Raw genomic sequence first — 25,598 nt, 5'->3', positions numbered from 1 at the left:
AAAAGAGACAAACGTTTGTTTGCAGTGTTTTAAAGTGCCTGTCTCTACAACCTCCTGTGTTTCTGTGCAAATCTGTGACCCAAGCGTGACAATATAAAAACAACAATATAAATATATAGTTTTTACTTTGCGGATTTTCACCTTTCGCGGGGGGATCTGGAATGCAACCCCCGTGATCGAGGAGGGATTACTGTATTGTAACTGTGATTGTGTGGCCAGTCTGTGTACTTTGTGAGTGACACCCCAGGAGACTGTGCCTACCTGATATCACTGCTGCTGGGTCCTCCTCCTGGCTTTAAATTCAGTCAGTAATGAGAGATTAAGCAGTGGATGTGCCAAAAGTTATTTGTTTGGTAGAGGAGGGAGATCCAAGTTGGCTCCCCTAGCAATAAAGGAAGCTGGAACCTGGCAGCGGCTGGCATAAACTGGTTTGTGACTGGTTCAGTATGGAGTCTCTCGTACAAGAGAAAGAGGGTGTAATGGACTTAGATGATTGGTCTCAAGTTTCGGAAAAAGGGAGAGAGAAAAGTAAAAATTATTTAAGTATGTGTCAGAATTGTAAAAGGAGCCTAGAAGAAAACAGCTCAGATGAAGGGAGTAGAATTGTTAGGAAAAAGATTGAATGGGGGTTCATAAAATAATCCTTATTTTTAGAAAAGAAGATGAACATATTAACCTTAGTCCGATAGCATTGTCTGAGGTCAGGTTTATACTTCACGCGACGCGTGCTCCAGCATGCGCTACTGGTGCGCAAGCATTGTACTGTTTATACTTGTGAGTGTACTTTATGTAAATCTGGAAGATTCCACCAGATGGTAGTATGAGATATCATCATGGAGAGAAAACATTCAGCTGTGTTGTGAATTGTTTGAAACATCCATTAAATTCCAAGGACACCTTGCCACAATATCTCTGAAAAAGATGTTTAATGATTACATCCATCAATCCAGGGATGCGCCCATTCCAGCAAGCATTGGGCATGAGACAGAAACAATCCCTGGACAGGGCATCAGCTCTTCACAAGGTAAACACAAGCACACATATACACTAGCATCATTTTAGCGTCATCAAATCCCCAAAACTTCATGTCTTTGGAAGGAAACTGGAGCACACTATGGAAACCCACCAGGAAAACATGCAAACTCCATACAGGGAACACAAGGGGCATGACTCCTTGCAAGGCAGCAACCCTACAAATCCCTCTTTGCAAACCCTCTTTGCATCCGTGCCGCCACAATATGTGTAACTATTATCAGTATTCATTATTTAAATAAGGTTAACAACTTATCTTTAAAATGTAACATAAATACTTTAATGCATTTCATCATGAAAGTGATATCTGCTGTATACTAATAAAAGGCAAAGCCCTCACTGACTGACTGACTGACTGACTCATCACTAATTCTCCAACTTCAAGTGTAGGTAGAAGGCTAAAATTTGGCAGGCTCATTCCTTACAGCTTACTTACAAAAGTTAGGCAGGTTTCATTTTGAAATTCTACGCGTAACGGTCATAACTGGAACCTGCTTACGTATATACTGTAATGTATATAAGCCCATAGCCTGCAGCTCGGTCGCCGTGTGAGGCGGAGTTGCGTCCCTCATCGTCACGCCTCTCACGTAATTGAGTGCCTGCCCATATAAGGCCGTCCATCAGCAGCAATCCAATAGACACGCTGACGCTAAATATTCGTGGGTGAAGGACTGTGCTTATGCAAACGAGGATGAGATGGTCAGGAATAGACTGCTGTTTGGCACAAACTCAGTGAAAGTGAGAGAGAAACTTTTAAGTGCCGGGTCTTAGCTAACATTAAATAAAGCCATGGACATCGCAAGATCGCATGACATAGCACAAGCACAGCTAAGAACCTTCGATGCATGTACTCCGAGCAGCTCACATGAACTGATTGTGAACGGAGTACGCAGAGAACAAGTGAGAACTCCAAGGAGGGCTGAACAAGAAATGCATTACACAATTGAGAAGGCAGCAAAAGAATACATTCTGATGCTGTTGTGAAAGTGCCAAAAAAAAAAAAAAAAGATGGCACAGAAGATAGTATGCAAGACTTTTTAAAATGTATTGCGTCATTACATTGGTGGATATGTGATGCTTGAATATAAAAACCACAAATGCATTAACCACATCTAACCATTCATCAAACATCGAAGCACCCACATCGATCCCGTAGGATCTTCAAAGCGGCTTTCTGTCACATGTAGATAGCAAACAGACACTCTGATGTCACATTCCAACTTGATCATACTGCTCACCCTGACTTTTTGCTGGTACTGCAACCTGCACACGCGTCATGTTAATTTCTGAGGACGTACTCAGAGGATGTGTCAAATGAACAATGGGAATGTGTGGCAGTCATGATGCATGTGCATATGTGTTCTGAATGTGAAGTATAAACTGGCCCTAAAGAGCTAAAAAGAAGGTAGGAGAGATGGAAGTTTTTAAAATTTTAAGGAACGGGAACTTGCTGGTTGTATGTAAAATACAAGAGCAGAAATGTAAAGCGTTGTATATTGAAAGATTTTGCAAGAAAATGGTGAGTGAAAGTAAAACCTTAGATAGGAACGGAGAATTGAAGTGATAACAGGTATTGATTCCAATAGGCGAAGATTTTGGGGGGAAAAAAAAAACATATACAGAGGACAATTGAGTGGAATTAAATGGCTTCTTTAATTTAATTAACGGAGAACGAGTTAAAAGTTTGTCTGTTTTGATGCAGTTTCAGGGGTTAATTTTACCAGATAAAATTAAAGTTGTGTACATGTGTTTTCTGGTCAGAGTATAAGTACCCCAGCCACTTCGATGTTTTAAATGCCAGAGATATGGACATATTGCAGCAGTCTACAGTATAGGGGAAAGCACAGATGTCCTAAATGTGGAGATAATCACTGATTTGAAGAATGTGGAACTGAGGTGCAGATAAAAATGCTGTAATTGTGGTTAGAGGATGTGAAATAAGGAAAAGGGTTGTTGAAATCAAATATGTAAAAACCACTAAAAATATTAGCTATGCAGAGGCACCGAAAAAGGTTCAAACACAAAAAGGAAAGGAAGAAGTTGATCAAATAGTGGAATCAAAAACAGTCCAGACTGTGGGAAAAAATAAAGCGCTGGAAATAGATAAACTGGTTCTTTTTATTTTTTTATGTAGTCAACTGTACCAATCAAGTGAAACACAAAACAGAAAAAAATAAAATAATCATAAAGGAAGCAGAGAAGTTCCCTGATCTTAAAGATACGTCTTGGGAACAGGTTAATAAAAGATTAGAGGTTGAAGGGAAGCCGGTAGGCGTTGGTGTTTAGTTGGTATGATTATTTTCTAATGGAATGCAAGGAGTTTAATTTCAAATTAACAAGATTTATTAAACACCTTAAAATGAAACCAGAAATTATATGTGTGCAAGAAATATGGCTTAAGGAAAGTCTGGATTTTGTAATAAAAGGTTATGAATGTGTTCGTTGGCATAGAGGGGAGGGTAGTGGAGGAGGTGGTATAATATTTCTAAAACATGGATTACAATATAGGATCATGCGGAAGGGAGTGGAATTACAACATATAATAATTGAAGTTTGGACTAAAGAAGGAAGTATTAAAATTATAAACATTATTAAAATTATATCCTTGTAACAGGTTGACAGAGGAATTGTTGGATGAGCTACAGGTAAGTTGATATGGTGTGATATGGTGTGGGGATTTCAATGCCCATAGTTCCTTGTGGGGTAAATGTAATAACAATTGGATGGAAATTGAAGAGATAATGGAGAATAAAAATGAGTATGTCTGAATGATGGGACAAGTACAAAAATTAATGTTAGAACTGGTTTAGAGTCAGCTATTGATCTTAAATTAATCTCAGATTCAACAGCAGGGATTTGCTCTTGGGAAGTAATTAGAGAAACAACTATTGGTAGTGATCATCATCCAATGGTAACTAAAATATATATGGATTAGGACTATAATGGCACAGCTTAAGTACAGAAATGGTCCTTTAGAGAGGCTGACTGGGAGAAATGTCGGTGTGTTGGTGAAAAAGAAATATACAAAGTGGATGTGAATGATGTTACTGATATACTTAATTTCTGTTTAAGAAGCTATTTTAGAAGGTTCTGAACAGTCCATTAAGAAGTTGGGGGGTAAGAGCAGGAATAAAAAAAAGATTGTGCATTGGTGGACAAAAGATTGTGATAAAGCAATTAAATTATGAAATAAAGCATTTAAAGTGTTAACACAGAATCTTAGTTTTCAGAGTCTTACTGAATATAAAGATTGCAAGCAAATGTGAGGAAAATGAACAAAAACACAAAGAGGGATTCTTGGGGAAAATTTTGTAATTCAATTGGAAGGGAGACAGGAACAGATAAATATGGGGTATGATTAAAAGAACGAAGGGTATGAAAAGAGGGCGGCACGGTGGCGCAGTGGTAGCGCTGCTGCCTCGCAGTTAGGAGACCCGGGTTCGCTTCCCGGGTCCTCCCCTGCGTGGAGTTTGCATGTTCTCCCGTGTCTGCGTGGGTTTCCTCCGGGCGCTCCGGTTTCCTCCCACAATCCAAAGACATGCAGGTTAGGTGGATTGGCGATTCTAAATTGGCCCTAGTGTGTGCTTGGTGTTTGTGTGTGTCCTGCGGTGGGTTGGCACCCTGCCCAGGATTGGTTCCTGCCTTGTGCCCTGTGTTGGCTGGGATTGGCTCCAGCAGACCCCCGTGACCCTGTATTCGGATTCAGCGGGTTAGAAAATGGATGGATGGATGGATGGGGTATGAAAAGAGAGTGTGGGTTTCCAGTTTTAAAGGATGATGAACTGCAGCAAGTGAAAAGCAGAGATATTACCAAAAAAAACTTTGTTAAAGTTCACAGCTCTGATAATATTAGTGAGGAAGGAAAAAGAAGACAGGAGCTTACAGTAAACGAGAATGAAGAATTATTGCAGCATGAAGGACACTCAGATAATTTGTTGAATGTTCTGTTCACAATAATAGAACTGAACTTTTTCCTAAGAAAAAGTAAAAGGTCAGCACCAGGCATGGACAAGATATCTAATATATAAAGCTGATTCTGTGTGTGTGTGTATATGTTTGTTTCTCTGCCATACAAATCTGCACCGGGCGTCCGAACGCCACCATACTGAGCATGGGGCTCCTTTGTGACCAGGAGAAGGTCATGTGGTATGTTTGGTTCGGAAAAATGTTTGTGGTGAACCGCAGGGCACCTTTTCACCGACACAACATTCGTCACACTTCCACATAGTTAAGATGGCCGCACGTTGTAACAGAACTTCACCTCTGCGCCATCTAGCGGCAGCTTTGGTCTCTGTGTGTCGCTCTTTATCCATGTTTCTTTAAATTGCCAAGAGATGGTGGAAGTGTCCAAGTATGAGAAGGCCAACTTCTTTGATCGGGTGAAGAGGAACTGCAGCATAGAAGTGAAACGTAAACGACCCAGTGCGCGTGACCGGCTGACACACCCATGTTTCCGCACGTCACACTCCCACACGCTCTGATAGTGCTGTATTTCATTCGCCAACATCCATTATATAAAAGCACATTTGAACAGAGACTCGCCTTAAAAAAAACAGCATCCTTCCCCCACCATTTTCCCCAAAACGCAGCACTGATTGTTATGTCACTTCTCTCTGAACTTACCATCGCCAACGTCCATTACATGGCATCACGGTTCAACACAGACGCTCCTTACAAACAGAGCACCCCTCCCCTTCATTTTTCCCAGTACAGTTTCAGTGCTTCTCTTTCTCACTGGCTTTCCGTATTTGTGGTTCTTTTTCCTTGCTTTCTGACTGACAGTACAATTTCAGTGTTGCTCTTTCTCACTGACTGGTGCTATTTGTTTGCTTTCTGATGTATTGTAAATAACCTTAATTCATCTCAACGTGGTGCTTATTCTGTACGTAATACCATGTAACACATTATAATTGTCCTGCTTTTCGCTAATATACCATGCCACCGAAAAAAAGCGTAGAATTGGAAGGTCCACTTGAGATGCCACAAGAAAGTCTATTTCAAGAGTGTCTGAAACGCCACACAACACAGAATCCACAGTGAAGGAACTTACAATAAAATGTCAATCAGAAAACGGATTCCTCTATTTCTATGTTTTGTTTTTTCATTTGGGAAATTCACCGGTTATACTGTAGATTCCCGGGCAATGCCGGGTACACGTTTGAACAGAGACTCGCCTTAAAAAAAACAGCATCCTTCCCCCGCCATTTTCCACACATGCAACAGCGATTGTATGTCACTTCACTCTGTAGTTATCATCGCCAACGTCCGTTGGATAGCAGCATGGTTCAACACAGATGCTCCTTACTGTGTAATATCACTCCCCTTTGTGTCAAGACTCTCTATCCAAATATTAGTGAAGCAACTATCATGACACGTTGCGCAAGACGTACAGATGTTTTCATACCAAGAATACTGCTGATTCCGAACGATTTACCCTTTCATTTCAAACTGCTCCAAATTCCTGTTTGTTTGGCTTTTGCTATGTCAATAAATAAAACTCAACAGCAATCACTACAAGTTGCAGGCATCAATTTCGAAAATCCATGCTTTTCACACGGACAACTCTACGTTGCATGCTCTAGAGTGGGCAATCCTCAGAATTTGTTAATTTTCTCACCACAAGGGAAAACAAAAAATATAATGTATCCAAAGGCTCTGGAATGAGCACTTATATTATCTATTACAATAAAATGAAAATCAGAAAACAGTTCTATTTCTATATTCTGTTTCTCTCATTTCGGAAATTCACCGGTTATAGATTCCAGGGCAACGCCGGTACTCCTGTTAGTATTATATAATGATAAGCCATCTCAGAAATCCTCCAAAAAAAGTTTACTTGAACTGTACAATAATGTATGGAAGGAAGGAAGGTTACCAAGAAGTTGGAAAGAGTCCGTTATAGTGCCAATACGAAAACCAGGAAGAGACTGTAGGAATCCAGGAAACTATCGGCCAATTTCTTTAACATTCAACATATGTAAAGTAATTGAAAGAATGATAAATGAAAGGTTAACATTTTATAAAAGAAAAGTTGTTTATCCACATTTCAAAGTGGATTTAGGAGGGGTAGAAACACAATGGATTCAGTGTTATGTTTGGAACATGATACAGAAATGGCTTATGATACGTGGAAGGAAGGGTTGTTAATTAAACTCCATTAATTAGATATAAAAGGTAAGATGTTTAGATGGATCAAGGATTTTATGCACGGAAGACAAATATAAGTTAAAACAGGAAATAAGTACTCTAGAATATTTGCTGTAGACAATGGTACTCCTCAAGGAAGGGTCATTAGTCTCTTATTGTTCTCCATAATGATAAATGATGTGTTTATGGAAATAGAAAATAGAATGAGATTCTCCCTTTTTGCATGTGATGGGGCAATTTGGAGGAGGGTCGAATTGTTATTAGGAAAATGCAGGAGGCTACTGGGGTTTCAAATTATCAGTTGGAAAAAAGAAAACTGGTGGCATTTATAAGGAAAAGAATTGGTAATATGGTAAAACTAAAGTCGTACAACAAAAAATTTGAAAGAGTGGGGACCTTCAAATTTTTAGGCATATGGATTGATGAAAAAGTTACTTGGAATGTACATGTACTGAAAATTGTGGGCAAGTGTAAGAAAAATAATGAATACAGTGAGGTGTTTAGTGGAAACTGAATGGGGAGCAGACAGATCAGCTTTAAAAGCAATATACACTCTGATTAATTAGGACAATAATAGACTACAGTTATATGGTATACAGCATTAAAAAACTACACCATATTCAATGTCAAATTTTGAGATTATGTATGGGGCATTTAAGATAGCACCGACAGCAGCAATGCAAGTGGAGATGGAAAAGGCCTCTAGAAATTAGAATAGAACAAAGAGAAAAGAATTATTGGATTATTTTACAGGCGCGCAGTCCAGATCATCCAACTAAAGAAATATTGAAATCTTGTTGGAACAAGGAGAGAAAGACAATAAAATGGGAGTTGTGGTCATTGTTCCAGAGTTCCATATACAAATGGGTAAAAGGGTCAGTGATGGGATATCCTTCAATGCAGGAGAAATAATTGCATTACTGTTAGCAGTATAATGGATTGAGGAGGTTGGTCCGATAAAATCAATAGTTTGTTCAGATTCCAGTTCATCCCTATATAACCTAAAGTGAAGGTGCTCCAATAGTAGGCCAGATATTTTGATTGAAATTTATCTAACATTGTACAGAATTCAAATGATGAGTCTCACTGCTAACCTTTTTATGGATACCAGATCATATTGGTATTAAAGGTAATGAAACAGCAGATCAAACTGCAAAAGAAGCTACAAAATACAAAGAAATACAGTTAGTTGGTCTGAGTAAATCTGAAGTAAGAGGTATTGTTAAACAAATGATGATGGAAAGGTGGCAAAAATAATGGAAGGAAGAAAGGAAGAGACTTTGGTATTACAGAGTTCAGAGGAGAAAATTGGAGAAATGAGATGTACAGGGACAAACAGAAATGATGAACAACCGACAACAAGGTTCATATTTGGACACACTGGTCTAAACAGTTCATTTTATAGGATGGGGAACATTATACTGACTTAAGTACAAATTTTGGAAAGACAGAAACAACAGAACATGTGATATTATAATGTCAAGGATAGGAAAATTTTAGTAGAAAACCTCAGGGAACGGCAAGTGAATCTTGTTTTAGAAGATATTTTGCAGAAGTCAGGTGATGCATGCTATCAGTGTACGTTACAATTTTTGAAGGATATTAAATTGAGTGAGAGGATATGGTAATGAGAACATGCTGATCCACACTCCATGCCAGGTGGAGGCGGTAATGCTGTTGTTTGCTAATCACCAGTAAAACAAGAAGAAGAAGAAGAAGAAGAAAAAGAAGATTAAGCAGTGGAACATTAAGATTGTATCTGGAGTTAGAGTATTGCTGCTGCTAGATGGTCAACCCTTCATCTCAAATTGCTGGAAAAATTAACATGGTTTAGATGAATATCCTTCCTAAGCTTCTCTTTTTATTTAAAAATATTCCAATGTACATCAATAAATCCTTTTTTAAGCAATTAGAGTCAGTGAGAGCTTTGCCTTTTATTAGTATAGATACAAAAGGGGAAAGTAGAGTAAAATATTGCTCTACCAAGGCAAAACAACATCATTAAATATTTTTTTAAGAAATTAGATTCAACCATAACCTCATTTATTTGGAATTCAAAACATCCACCTATCCAAAGAGCAACCCTACAAAGACCTAAGGCAGAAGGTGGCTTGGCTCTACCTAACTTTCAATTTTATTACTGGGCAGCAAATATACAAGCTGTAAAAACCTGGACATGGACACAAATAGATGAACATACACAGGCTTGGTCGGCAATAGAAATAAAATCCTGCAGTACATCTTTATATTCTTTGCTTTGTACCCCAATAAATGCAAGTTATCGCCAATATATAACAACCAAATTGTGCTTCACTCACTCAGAATATGGAACAAATGTAGAAAGCATTTTAAGATAAAGAAGCTTTTATCTGTGGCAAATCTGCATGAGAACCACCTTTTTCCACTCTCTCAAACCTATGCAGTTTTTAATGTCTAGAAAACATTTGGGATTAAATTACTTAGAGATCTGTACATAGATCTTTGCATCCTACAAACAATTACATTGCAAATTTAACTTTCCAGCAACACAGTTCTTTTACTACCTTCAAATTAGAAACTTTGTTAAACAGACCCTGCCCAATTTTCCTGACCTCCCACCTACCTCTAAGCCAGAAAAAATATTGATCAGTCTTGAGGACTAAGACAGCATTTATGTAATATATAAAACCATTTTACAGTCTCTCCCTTTCAAAGATCCAAGAGGACAGTGGGAAAAGGATCTCTCACTCAATATTTCAGAAAAGGAGTGGAAAGTAGCAATGCAGAGAATCCACTCGAACTCCATATGAGCAAAGCATACAATTATTTAACTGAAAATTATATATCGAGCACATACACTGTGTGCGCAATTATTAGGCAAGTTGTATTTTTGAGGATTAATTTTAATATGGAACAAACACAGTGCTATCAGTCAATCCAAAATGTTAATAAACCTGAAACCTGAATGTTTCACAACGGAAATGTGAGTGTGAACATCATCAAGGGAATACATATGTGTGCACAATTATTAGGCAACTATTAGTGTGCAGATTTATTATGCAACTAAAGGAAAAATGAAAATTTTCCCATCTCACTTGTTTATTTTCATCTGTTATAGTGAGAATAATAAACAAACACCTCAAAATTTACAAATAAACATCTCTGACATTTCAAAAAAAATAAATCAATCAATCAATGACCAATATAGCCACCCTTCTTTCCAATAACAGTCATAAGCCTTTCCATTCATGGAGTCTGTCAGTTTCTTGATCTGTTGACGATCAGCTTTTTGTGGAGCAGTGACTACAGCCTCCCAGACACTCTTCAGAGAGGTGTATTGTTTTTCTCCCCCGTAAATCTAGCGTTTAAGAAGTGCCCACAAGTTCTCGATAGGGTTTAGGTCAGATGAGGAAGGGGGCCATGTCATTATTCCTTCATCTTTAAGGCCTTTACTGGCTGGCCACGCAGTGGAGAACTTCGATGCAAGTGATGGAGCATTGGCCTGCATAAAAATCATGGTCTTTTCCTGTATCACTGTTTGAAGAAAGTATCTTCGAAAAACTGGCAGTAGGTTTGGGAGGTGATTTTGAGTTCATCTTCAATGCAAAAGGTCCAACTAGCTCATCTTTAAAAATACCAGCTCATACCAGTACCCCACCTCCACGTTGGAGTGGAGCTCTGTGCCCATTACTGATCCACAGGTCCATCCATCTGGTCCATCAAGAGTCACTCTCATCTCATCGGTCCATAAAACCTTTGAAAAAAATCTGTCTTCAGATATTTCTTGGCCCAGTTTTGATGTTTCAACTTATGTTTCTTGTTCAGTGGTGGTTGGGTTTCAGCCCTCCTTACCTTGGCCATGTCTTTGAGCACTGAACACCTTGTACTTCTGGGCACTCCAGGTAGGTTGCAGCTCTGGAATATGAAAGTACTGGAGGATAATGGGTTCCTGGTAGCTTCACGTTTGATTCTTCTCAAATCTTTGGCAGCTAATTTACATCTTTTGTTCTCAACACGTTTCTTGCGACCCTGTTGACTATTTGCAACAAAATGTTTGATGGTTCTGTGATCACACACCAATATCTTAGCAATTCCAAAAGTGCTGCATCCCTCTGAAAGACTTTTTACAATTTTTGACTTTTCAGAGTCAGTTAAATCTCTTTTTGGCCCGTTTTGCCCGAGGAAAACTAGCTGCCTAATAATTCTGCACACCTTGATATTGGGTGTTGATCTCCTTAGGCCACACCCTGCCTCATTACACAAATACACATCACCTGACGTGCTTAAATCCAATAAGCATTCAAGTTAATACAGCTTGGAGTTGGAATATACGCATTAAAAATGATGATATGGTCAAAATACTCACTTGCCTAATAATTGTGCACACAGTGTATGTCTCACTTAAAATTGTCCAGAATGTTTCCAGGGCAAGATCCAACCTGCAAATGTTGCAATCAAGTTCCAGCCTCACTGGGCCACATGTTTTGGGCCTGTGCCAAATTAACATCATTCTAGACAAAAATCTTTAAATGCCTATCAGATAGCTTCGGTGTCCCCATCCCTTCTAATCCACTAACAGCTGTGTTTGGTGTACTCCCAGATGGGCTTAAAGTGGAGAAGGACAAACAAACTGTAACTGCCTTTACTACACTATTGGCACATAGACTTATCTTGCTCAATTGGAAGATTTCTAACTCACCTATTCTAAGTCAGTGGGTAACTGATGTTATATACTATTTGAAACTGGGAAAAATCTAATTCTCACTTCCAGGATCTGTGCAGAACTTTTTCAAAACCTGGCAGGATCTAATAATTAACATTTTAGAATTAGCTTTTAAAGCACTGAGTAAGGACAGCCTCTCCCCTTTTTTCCTTTTTTTCTTCTCCATTTAACTTTATTCACTTATTAATTACTCTGCTGGCTTAGCTCTCTTTTTCAGGGGTGTGGGTTGATTTGTTTTCAGTCTTATGTTTGTAAAAATTGATTTATTTGTATGGAATGTTGCGTGGCTTTAATAAAGTCAATAAAAAAAGAAAACCATGATAAACATTACAAGAACTGAAAACACTGATCATTTGTTTAATGTGATTCTGTGTTGACTTACTAGAATATATGGAGACTTAAGTTTCCTTCCACATCCGAAAAAACATTCAAATTTGCTTGAGTTGTGATTGTACTGTATTCTGTTTTCATGTGCTAGTAAGTGTGTCCTGCAATAGACTAGCTACATATAATTATGTAAAATAGTTGATTACAGATGTCATTTACTATATATGCGTCCTCCATGAGTCAGTAAAATATAAGTGTTCCATTGAACAACTTGCATTTTAAGCATGGTCTTTTACACTTAAAATTCTAAATTAAAGGCAAAATAACTGCCTTTTAAAGATTTACTGCTTCTAAATTACATTCTTTCTTGACCATTCATATATGAGACTGCCTTTGTTCAGTCCACATTATATTAAGGTCCAACTTAATTCTTTTGTTAATGTTGTAAGTATGAAAACTGGGGAGGGAGGACTGGAAGTTGAGGAAAAAAAACAGACCCATGACTTTTATCCAAATGGCTTTAGAGCAGAGCTTTTAAATTGACCTGACAGGATATCCAGTGTTTACTCTTATTGCAACATTTGTTATGTTTTTCTATTACATACAATTTAATTACTGCACAATATACAATATATACTGTGGAAGTATACAGTATATAATTTGATCAAATTATTACAGTATGATTTATCTAGAATGAAAAGATGCCTTATAGCTTGTGTGCTTCATTTGGCATCTTGGCTCAGAAACTGTAAATACTCTCCTGTAAAATGAATCATTATGAAGTCCATTATAAGTACTACTGTGAATAGAACTAGCTTCTAAACTTAATATACTAAGACAATAACTGCCATTCAATAACAAATATCAAACAAAACTGTTTGCAGGAGCACTTTTAGCGGAACAATACTTTAAATAGCAGTTTTTTTTACTTCAAAAAAAGCTGCTTACTTTTCTAAACTAATGGTGCATTTATCATTTACAATAAGCAAATGTCAGACTTTCACTCTTTAAAAATATTAAAAAGGCAAGCACCTCCTTCTTTGAGGTTTTAGAGGAATAACATGTCTGAATTCTTGTTGCCAAGTCATTATTTTGAATTAAAATATGGTAAGAACAGGAACTCTGACAGTGAGAATTTTTTTAATCCACAGCAGAGCTTGAAATCCACTTCAGAAACTGAAAGTGTTTAATGGGTGGGCAGTGTCAAAAGCCTACAGTTTAAAAGGTACTTTGATATTAATATTGGAAAGTCTGACATTTGTAATGTTACAACTTACTCTTTCAGATGTTTACAGTGTTTTATCACATTTTGAGCAAAGTTATCAGCAAGTCTTTTAAATAATTTGCTATTTCTGCTATTTTAACATTAAGTACTGTAATGGTTTAATTTTGCACTTAAAGATTTCCAATCATATGCAACCAAAAAGCCAGATTTACTGAGGAAAAATTGTATTACTAGAGTAGGTATTGCATTACTAGAGAGAGAATGTAAAATAAGATATGCTAAAAATACACATTTGTTTGTCCATACTATGCTGTTTTTTCTGTTAGAGTATAATTTTCTACAGCTTTAAGACAACTGAACAGTCAACATAAGGCTATAAACGTGAATGCTATTCATTTAAGAAACTTCAGATATTTACTTAAAATAAAGTTAAAATATTCTTAGCTTATGTGGCACTGTAGTGCACACTGATTAGCACTGCCACTTTGAGAAACAGTTCTGTCCCCTTTTCTCTTGATCCTGTACACTCTAAACTATAACATCAGGTCATATCACTTGCAAAACTTTTCTGATGACTCAGCACTCATTGGACTGAATGACAAGTGGGGTTAAACAGAATGTACAGTGGTGTGAAAAACTATTTGCCCCCTTCCTGATTTCTTATTCTTTTGCATGTTTGTCACACAAAATGTTTCTGATCATCAAACACATTTAACCATTAGTCAAATATAACACAAGTAAACACAAAATGCAGTTTTTAAATTATGGTTTTATTATTTAGGGAGAAAAAAAATCCAAACCTACATGGCCCTGTGTGAAAAGTAATTGCCCCCTGAACCTAATAACTGGTTGGGCCACCCTTAGCAGCAATAACTGCAATCAAGCGTTTGCGATAACTTGCAATGAGTCTTTACAGCTCTGGAGGAATTTTGGCCCACTCATCTTTGCAGAATTGTTGTAATTCAGCTTTATTTGAGGGTTTTCTAGCATGAACCGCCTTTTTAAGGTCATGCCATAGCATCTCAATTGGATTCAGGTCAGGACGTTGACTAGGCCACTCCAAAGACTTCATATTGTTTTTCTTCAGCCATTCAGAGGTGGATTTGCTGGTGTGTTTTGGGTCATTGTCCTGTTGCAGCACCCAAGATCGCTTCAGCTTGAGTTAACGAAAAGATGGCCGGACATTCTCCTTCAGGAATTTTTGGTAGACAGTAGAATTCATGGTTCCATCTATCACAGCAAGACTTCCAGGTCCTGAAGCAGCAAAACAACCCCAGACCATCACACTACCACCACCATATTTTACTGTTGGTATGATGTTCTTTTCTGAAATGCTGTGTTCCTTTTACGCCAGATGTAACGGGACATTTGCCTTCCAAAAGTTCAACTTTTGTCTCATCAGTCCACAAGGTATTTTCCCAAAAGTCTTGGCAATCATTGAGATGTTTCTTAGCAAAATTGAGACGAGTCCTAATGTTCTTTTGCTTAACAGTGGTTTGCATCTTGGAACTCTGCCATGCAGGCCGTTTTTGCCCAGTCTCTTTCTTATGGTGGAGTTGTGAACAGTGACCTTAATTGAGGCAAGTGACGCCTGCAGTTCGTTAGACATTGTCCTGAGGTCTTTTGTGACCTCTTGGATGAGTCATCTCGCGCTCTTGGGGTAATTTTGGTCGGCCGGCCACTTCTGGGAAGGTTCACCACTGTTCCATGTTTTTGCCATTTGTGGATAATGGCTCTCACTGTGGTTCTCTGGAGTCCCAAAGCTTTAGAAATGGCTTTATAACCTTTACCAGACTGATAGATCTCAATTACTTCTGTTCTCATTTGTTCCTGAATTTCTTTGGATCTTGGCATGATGTCTAGCTTTTGAGGTGCTTTTGGTCTACTTCTCTGTGTCAGGCAGCTCCTATTTAAGTGATTTCTTGATTAAAACAGGTGTGGCAGTAATCAGGCCTGGGGGTGGCTACAGAAATTGAACTCAGGTGTGATACACCACAGTTAGGTTATTTTTAACAAGGGGCAATTACTTTTCACACAGGGCCATGTAGGTTTGGATTTTTTTTCTCCCTAAATTATAAAAACCATCATTTAAAAACTGCATTTTGTGTTTACCTGTGTTATATTTGACTAATGGTTAAATGTGTTTAATGATCAGAAACATGTTGTGTGACAAACATGCAAAAGAATAAGAAATCAGGAAGGGGGCAAATAGTTTTTCACACCACTGTAGGAGTCAGGTGTAGAACTTTGTTTCTTGGTGCATATAGATTGTCTGTAACTTAACATCAGCAAAACCAGGTTACTGATTACTGACTTTTGCCTCACCAAACAGCCTCTATCTGTGTATGTGGTTACTATTCAAGGAATGGATATGAGGGGTCCACATCAATAATGGGCTGAACTGGTGTCATAACACAGAGGAACTATATAGGAAGGGGCACAGCAGACTCTTTATTCCCCAGGAAACTGTGCACCTCCAAAGTGGGTAGTGACATCCATCCATCCTTTACATATTTTAAAACTCTGATGGCCAGTATGATATTCTAAGCTGTGGTGTTTTGAACTGGCAACATCACTTCAAGAGAGACCCACCAAATCAACAATTAAAAGGGCAGACTCAGTTAAGGGATACACTCTCAACATCCTGAAGGTAGTAGTGGTGAGGAGAATATAGACAAAACTGACGACTATTATGAATAATGCTGTACATCCACTCTTTGACACAGCAAAATTTTGTACTTTCAGCCAACAAATTATGCACAGATGTATACCAAAAAAAAACCCTACTGGGGCTTCTTTATACCTACAGAAATATGAAGTGTAACCAATCAAAAATGCATTGCAGTAAATTTGCCAGCAATGGTTCTTATTTAAAGTAATAACAGCCATGACAAAATGTGTCACAATGCAAGATACATAAGTATGCATTTTAAACGTGTCTGGCATATGGTTCTTAGTGTTATGTTAAAAAGTATTATATTTAATCCATAAACCGTATTTTTTGTAAACCCAAAATGAAATTAGCATTTAGACTGTCACCTGATTAATAATGATAAGATAAAAGAACAACATTCTTTGAAGAGAAGGCCCAACAGAACAACCTCAGTTGCTTAGTGTGCTGTAAAATGAGAAATATCAACTAAATTTCATTACGTTTTGAGCTTGGTCAATGTCAATTGTAGAAGGGAGGTTTAAATCATGAGCCACCTGTTTTCAGGACATTGCAACAAAAGTTAGCAGATCAATTAAAAATGTGACTGACGGAAGGCAAGGAAGGTGAACTCTCAAGTAAATTTCACATCCACAATGGATCAAACACAAGCCTACTTCTAGAAGTGATGACAACTGCCCTGAGATGTTAAAATGTATATTGTGGAAGCTACAGTATCAAGAAACTTCTGATCTGCAATTTTTTTAAGACCCTGTATTTTGGTATTTATGCAGATAAATATAGAAAAGCACTTCAAATTGTGGGGGAAAAAATGTATGTTGGTAGATAAAAGAAAATACTATAAAAAGATGAATGGATGGCAACTATTAAAATTAAATAGGGGATTTGGCCTCTTCCTGTTTCTTATTATGTCAAGAATCATTCAGGTGCAAGCTTGTCGGAAGTGGCAAGAATCACAGATAATTTCAGGCACAGGATTCCTCCTGAGAGTCAAGGTTCAATTACATGAGCCAAAATGACAGGTGCTCAGACAGGGACCTAAATCTTCATTCTTACCATGTAGACAACAGCGGAAAAGGTCCATTTCACTATCTAAAAGATCACAGATGGATTTTAAAAGATTTTTTTTTAATTTCTTACAAGCAGAGGGGATTTTTATCTTAGTTTATATACTATACATTTCTATACCTACAATACCATGTTACCAAATAAAACCAGAAGACACATTTTAAATGGAGATATTCAGGTACAGTTTCACCAAAAAAACCAAGAAATACAAATATTACAGAAAAAGTATATAATTATAATGGGACTAGCTGCGTTACCTGGCTTTGTCAGGGAAATGTCTTAAGACAATGGGTGTCAGTTACGGTGCTGTTGGTTAATCTGGCATATCAGAAGTACTATGTAACTAAGCGCTTTTCAGTATAAAATATTTGTAATTTTTTTTTTTTTTTTTAACAACTCTGGGTCTCCATTATGCTGCAGTTGCTTGAAGTGATACAGCTAGAAAGGTAAACATGGCCTAGCTCAAAACACTGCTTTAACAGGTGTAAGTAATCACATTATTTTGCCTTAAACTACGGTGCACAAAAGCTGCATAATAAAATGGGCTCAGGCAGGGCCTGCTCATGGTGGGTTTTTTGGCACCTGTAGGGCAATTGAAAAAGACGCATTTTTTAATATTTCAGACATTTTAACTAATAGAACATTTTCTGTGCATATATTTTTTAACTGTATATTATATCATTGTGGCCCTTTGATAATCATAAAATATGGTGTGCAGCCAAAGGCATAATTTAAAAGAGGATGGGTGGTCTAAACTACCCCAATGGATGTACTCCGCTGATCTGAGATTTACAGTCAGAAGGCCATGAAGGGTCTTATACCATGTGATGATGTGGGTTAGTTTCATGTTAATGGTTCCTTCCAGGAGCCTCTTGAACCCACACCACCTGTAACCAAGAGATGAGCCGGGTAAATGAAGACACAGGCGTAGCAAAGGGTAGGTGTAAAAGTAAATAGTGCTTTTATTACAAACAATCAAAACAAACAATGCCCAGATTAAAGTGCTGTGCTACATGTCCAATAAATAAATAATCCAATAAAACCTCTGCTCTTTTCTTTGTCTTTCATTCTTTTGGTCATTTCCTCTTTTCTGTCACATGCAGGGCACTTATATACTCTGCTGCCTAATTGGACACGGGTGCAATAAGCCACTCCCTCCACAGCATTATTGAGGCACCTGACTGATCCACCCACCTCCGCACATGTATGCGGTGCGGTCAGCCTGCACTTCAATAAACTGCTGAACAAAACGCACTCGAACACAACCGCCTGCATTTTGCGCCTGCACTTTCTTGGGGCATGATTATTTATTTAAAAATGGACCACTTGTTTTCCTAGCGGCAAACCCCCACTTTTTCATATGCCGATCCACAAAAATGTATATACTATTTTATTGTGTTCTTTATTTTGTCAAACTACAAATTTAAATTATATGCAGCTTGCCTGTATGTTAAACTGTTGAAATATTCTGTTACAGCATGATCCTTTAAAGCGGGGTGAGTGCAGGTTTTCATTCTAACCACCTTAAGTACTGATCTGTTTTTGCTGCTGATTAACCTGTTTTTCCTTGTTTCAATTGACATGGCTCAGGCGCCTTAGTTGTTTATTTTTCCGTAATGAGTAGTCAAACAATAATGAGGCACAAAGCAAGCTGCCACGATACCAGCTAACCTGCAAAAAAAGAAAGGTGAAGGTCTCGGTCATGTTGGTTTACTCAGGTCACCAAAACATTTTGAAGATGGTCTTAAAAAAAACAGAAAATCTACTGTGGCAGAATGAGTGCAGCAACAAGTCATGATATTCAATAACGGCTTTAATTAACAACAAGAACTGGCTTCTCATTAAGAAATTGGTTGGAGTAAAATTGGCTGGAGTTTGACGTTCCAATTTAGCTGGTCATCTTTCAGCTCATTTCACACCTCATTTCTGTTTGGTTGCCATTTAATGAGGAAACAAATCTATTTTGAGGACTTAATCCTTAAAAACAGGACTATTAAAATAATGGGAAAAAGAGTTATGTAACAGTGAAATTTACTCACTGAATAGGAAAAAGGTTAAAATGAAAACCTGTAGCCACTGCGGCAAAGCAGGACTGGACCTGGACACCCCTGCTTTAAAGCTTCATTAAGAATCTTATTTCATATTGAAGCTGGCTGCTGCTGTCCTCACCGGTGCTAAGTGCCAATGTGTTACTGTGCTTTTACATTGCTCTTTTTGGTAGTGGGGTAATTTGCCATTGCAGCTGTAACAAATTCTTTTGCAGGTTTGTTGTTTTTATCGGCGCCTAAGCTTCTTATTTGCATGAGAATGCCAGTTCATACTATGTCTGTGGATGAGATGAGAATGAGAGGAGAAAAGGAAAGAGCTGTGGGAAGTGGAGGCATTCAGAGAGAGCTTTACCATCAAGGCTTATTATGACATCTTGCCATCTCCCAAGAATCTCAGCTGTGGTACAGAAAGGACCCCATATGCTCCCTCTGCCCAACTTCAACAACACAAAAACACATCTTGGTGGGTTGAAAGACCATCCTTACTTAATGGTGATACACTTGGCAGCACAACCATTGGAAAATGGTGGCAGACTTAGTCCAGACTCTGCTTCCCAGCTGGAAATATGGTAACCAACCTCAGACAAGACCTTGTGCTATGGTTGGCCTCACTCCAGGTCATTTGTATCATCAAGCTTTCAGTGCCATGGAAGGATGCAGTGAGGAGGCTTAGCAGCACAAGAAGCTGAGGTATGCTTAACTTAGCTGTATCGCTGGCATATGAGTCCTATTAATCTTTGTCTTCAGATAATACCTTCAGACAGACAATGTTTATAGTAAAAACTTCAAGCCTTGCCCTCTGTTGCAGAAGTATTTCACTTACACGTTGAGTCGTGGCATTTAATTTGTTTCAACATTGTGTCTTTTCATCTGTGTCGTTAACACAACATTGTTGTTGCGCGGTGGTGTTTGCTGCACACAGGACTTTCGTAGTTAACAGAGAGGTACATGCAAGCATTGAAAAAATTTAAAAGTGCATGCATGTGCCATCTAGTGGCTGTGGTTGACTGTGAGGAGAGTGGGCTGCTCTATACACATAGATCTTTCATTTATATATGTTTAATATATATATATATATATATATATATATATATATGTTTAATATATATATATATATATATATGTTTAATATATATATATATATATATATATATATATTGGGGCTGAGAATCAATTAAAAAAATGAACTAATTAATCACATAAATGTATATAATTAATCAAGATGAATCGCATTTAACATTAAAACATGTTATTATAAAATTAATATATAAATTATGAAGTAAACACTGAATGACAAAATTAATGTGGAATCAACATAAAGGAACTTAAAAAGATTAATGGCATAGTTTAAACTTAATTACCGTAAGCCTGAACTTTTAACAAAATATTACTTGAGCAAGTACAACCTGAATTTGAATGTCTTCCTAAAAGGCAAGTGGAAAAAGGGCAATAAGAAAACAAGGCCAATGTATTAATTCTCAAATTGGCACAGCATATGAGACACAGACATGTCAAAGTAAAAAAACTATCGAAATGACTGTTGGCTTTGAACGTATGGTTAAAGACTGATTTAACTGAAACAATATAAATGTCTTATACTGAAAACAGCAAATTTAGGAGGCAGTTGGGACTGAACCAGGAACTCTTGGTTACAAGTCAGCAAATCTTACGCCTCGGAAGCTGTTGTCTTATCCTTGAACCTTTTGTGAAAGTGTTTATTTGATCTTTGGACTTCAGGCTTCACACATTATATAGTTTATGCCAAAGTTTTGTCATTTACTACTAAAATATGAAAAACGTTTCTGGTTTAACAATGTGTTTACACAGATTATTGTAGAAACAGAACACACATAAATGCATGTGTTCCATGTTCCAAATAACGATCTATTATTTCCACTCTAAAACTCCAGCACTTCACTCCCAGATAATCAAGGCATGAGCTGGGAGAACTTTGTGCACGTTCTGCGGCAGTGGAGGGATTGAATAGCTGGCTGCTTGCTGCTTGTCTTTATCGGCACATTTACAGGACAAAAGATGCTGATGGAGAGGTGCAATGGGATTTAAGGAGGACAGGATCTACGAGTTTTTTCATAGGCTCTGGTAATTCTAGAGTTAAAAAAAACCATACACAAGTATTGACAGGATGACAGCTTCCACCTACTATTGAAAGATGCTGTATTAAAATTATATTAGAAATTTGTGTCAGATTTTATCAATTAGTGGTAACTGGTGTGGCACATACACACCTTTAATTTCTGACAGAAACAATACATTAATATTTCCACATTTCGTTAAAAAGTCATGGTGTATTACTGTATTATTATTGTACTGATTCACTATTTAAAGTGAAATGATAAAAAAGAACTCAAGATGAAATAAAACAGCAGAGAAAACATCTATCAAATATAGTAGTTTCTAAAATTCTGCTGAACATACACTGGAGGAAATAATAATGAGCAAATTGATTATGATTATGATTATAAGCAACAGACAAGATGGCAATCAAACAATACAAATGTGAACGTTTTAAAAAATAACAACTAGTGAATATTATGATTAAGGAATTATGTACAAAAAGCCCACTCAGTCTTAGAGAGAATTGTTTAAGTTAAGAGAAATCACTGATAAAGTGAGCTACACTATATGAGTGTACGTGTTTTTACTGACTGCAGGAAGGAAATTATCAAATAAAACTTTTTCTTTCTTGGCTATATTTTTAATGGCTTTTGAATTCTTTAAAAGCAATGTAAGTGCACTAAAATTACTTGTACAGTGAAATATGTGGGCAGCATAGGTCTCTTATAAAGACTAATTCAACTAAACAATAGGTGGGATTAGTGTGAGAGTTGCACAGAATATATGTACAGAGAATAAACAGAGAAATTCCTGTCCAAAGATGCTTCACTTCACACTCTACCGTAATAAAAGGAGACAACAACAGGAGGTCTTTATCAGCTGAACTACAGGATACATTTCCATGGTCTCTGTACTACAGTGCAAAGATGACCTGACCTGTCCCCCTTCTTTCAGTACATATAATAATTTAAGACATTACCCAGAAATACCTGTTAATTTCAGCATGGGAAATGGCACGTGTTTTAGAATGGGTTATCAGAGCAGCTAGGAGTCACTGGATCAATAAAATGTCCATTTATCCATTTTATATTAGGCTTATCCTGTTCATTTGTGCAGGTGCACTGGGTAAAAGGCAAGAACCAACCCTGAATAGGGTGCAAGTCTACCATATGGCACATTCATTGACTCACTCATACTAGGTCACTTGAAATTCAAGGATTTTATTTCAGTGTTTATTAACACAAGTACTCAGTAAATACTTACAGCGTAGATGTTGTATGTATTTTTATTTCTTTTCCCTGTTATGTTGGTTACGTCATGGGTATAGTCATTTTGTGTGCTGGTTACTATGACAATACAAGTTACAAGCCACGTGAGCGACATGCTGCAAGCAATGTGGTGCCATGGTGACCAACTATTTTTATATGTAAGACTATCTGTGCCAACAATAACTGCAATCCATTCAGAGTAAAATAGACCAAATGCATTGTGTATCTGTATCACACATTCAATTTTGCTCAATACATTTCAAACTTTTTTATGATCTAATAAAAAAATTGAAATTATTTGTTGCATTTCAATTCAACACCCAATATTCGTGCCAAAATTTGAAATGCCATCTTCTTCTTCTTTCGGCTGCTCCCGTTATAGGTTGCTACAGCGGATCATCTTCTTCCACATCTTTCTGTCCTCTGCAACTTATTCTGTTACACCCATCACCTGCATGTCCTTTCTCACCACATCCATAAACCTTCACTTAGGCCTTCCTCTTTTCCTTTTCCCTGGCATCTCTATCCTTAGCATCCTTCTCCCAATATACCCAGCATCTCTCCTCTGCACATATGCAAACCAACGCAATCTTGCCTCTCTGACTTTGTCTCCCAGACATCCAACTTGAGCTGACCCTGTAAATGTACTCATTTTCAATCCTATTCATCCTCGTCACACCCAGTGCAAATCTCAGCATCTTTAACTCTGCCACCTACAGCTCTGTCTCTTGCTTTCTGGTCAGTACCACCATCTCCAATCTATATAACATAGCTGGTCTCACTACTGTCCTGTAGACCTTCCCTTTCACTCTTGCTGATACCAGTCTGTCACAAATTACTCCTGACACTCTTCTCCACCCATTCCACCCTGCCTGCACTCTCTTTTTCACCTCTCTTCCACAATCCCCATTACTTTGTACTGTTGATCCCAAGTATTTAAACTCATCCACCTTCGCCAACTCTACTCCCTGCATTCTCACCATTCCACAGACCTCCCACTCATTTACACACATGTATTCTGTGTTGTTCCTACTGACCTTCATTCCTCTTCTCTCTAGAGCATATCTCCATCTCTCCAGGGTCTCCTCAACCTGCTCGCTACTATCACTACAGATCACAATGTCATCAGCAAACATCATAGTCCACGGGGACTCCTGTCTAATCTCGTCTGTCAACATGTCCATCACCATTGAAAATAAGAAAGGGATCCCGCCTCCAACTTGAATATATCCGTCACTCCTGCAGCAGACCTCACCACTGTCACACTTCCCTCATACATATCCTGTACAACTCTTACGTACTTCTCTGCCACTCCCGACTTCCTCATACAATACCACAGCTTCTCGAGGCACCCTGTCATATGCTTTCTCCTGGTCCACAAAGATACAATGCAACTCCTTCTGGCCTTCTCTAAACTTCTCCATCAACATCCTCAGAGCAAAACACTACATCTGTGGTGCTCTTTCTTAGCATGAAACCATACTGCTGCTCACTAATCATCACCTCACTTCTTAACCTAGCTTCCACTACTCTTTCCCATAACTTCATGCTGTGGCTCATCAATTTCATTCCTCTCTAGTTACAGCAGTCCTGCACATCCCACTTATTCTTAAATACTGGCAGAAGAACACTTCTCCACTCCTCAGACATCCTTTCACTTTCCAAGATTCCATTAAACAATCTGGTTAAAAACTCCACTGTCATCTCTCCTAGACACCTCCATGCTTCCACAGGTATGTCATCTGGACCAACGGCCTTTCCATTTTTCATCCTCTTCATAGCTGTCCTTACTTCCTCCTTGCTAATTCATTTTACTTCCTGATTCATTATCTCCACATCATCTAACCTCTTCTCTCGCTCTCATTCTCTTCATTCATCAGCATCTCAAAGTACTCTTTCCATCTGCTCAACACACTCTCCTCGCTTGTGAGTACATTTCCATCTTAATCCTTTATTTCCCTAATCTGCTGCACATCTTTCCCAGCTTGGTCCCTCTGTCTAGCCAATCGGTACAGGTCCTTTTCTCCCTCTTTAGTGTCCAACCTCTCATACAACTCATCATACACCTTTTCTTTAGCCTTCACCACCTCTCTCTTCACCTTATCTCCTTGTACTCTTGTCTACTTTCTACATCTCTCCGACTATCCCACTTCTTCTTTGCAATCCTCTTCCTCTGTATACTCTCCTGTATTTCTCATTCCACCACCAGGTTTCCTTTTCCTCCTTCCTTTTTGACCTTCTTCACTACCCTCCGTGACACCATACCTACCCATCACCTCCTCGTTTCCACTGTTCCCTTCACCAACATGCCCATTGAAATCCGCTCCAATCACCACTTTCTGTCCCTTGGGTACATTGTTCATCACTTCATCCAACTCACTCCAAAAATCTTCTTTCTCCCCCATTGCACACCCAAATTGTGGTGTATATGCACTAACAACATTCATCATCACACCTCCAATTTCCAGCTTCATAATTATTACTCTGCCTGACCCTCTTTTCACCTCCAAAACACTCTTGACATACTGTTCCTTCAAAATAACTCCTATCCCATTTCTCCTCCCATCCACACCATGATAGAACTTTTTGAATACACCTCCAATCCACCTGGCCTTACTCCCCTTCCATTTAGTCTCTTGCATGCACAATATATCAACCTTCCTTCTCTCCATCATCATATATTTTTTATTTTCACCCTTTGTTATAGCCAGATATTAAATTGTTACTCCCGAGTTTCTTCTTCATTTGCACTAGGTCAAAAATTTGATAAACTAGGGGGCTTTGCCTCCTGCTCGCTTCGCTCGCCAACCCCCCATGTTTGGTTTTCCAGATACACACTTTTAAGATTTTTTTTTCTTTGTTGCCATTTCATTAGTTTCACTTTTATTTTAGAACTTTTGTAAAAACAATATTTGGAATCTTTCAAGTCCTAATATGCTGAATCTTTTAAATAAGGTCAGTGAGACATGTGTTTAATTACTTTGTACCATAATTCAGGATAGGTTTCTCTGTTTGGAATTTCAGAACAGGCAAA

At 38.0% G+C, this 25,598-nt stretch overlaps 1 protein-coding gene across 2 annotated transcripts in view; it reads right to left on the bottom strand.

Moving 5' to 3' along the window:
* The window catches only part of LOC120535484 (chromodomain Y-like protein 2), a 349,666-nt gene that overhangs the window by 183,525 nt on the left and 140,543 nt on the right, over positions 1 to 25,598 (bottom strand). The gene's annotated exons all lie outside the window — the stretch shown is intronic.

This window comes from Polypterus senegalus, chromosome 9, assembly GCF_016835505.1.
Source record: "Polypterus senegalus isolate Bchr_013 chromosome 9, ASM1683550v1, whole genome shotgun sequence".
Lineage (NCBI taxonomy): Eukaryota > Metazoa > Chordata > Cladistia > Polypteriformes > Polypteridae > Polypterus > Polypterus senegalus.
The sequence above is the reverse complement of the archived record's forward strand: the minus strand, read 5'-3'. Positions and strand labels throughout refer to the sequence as shown.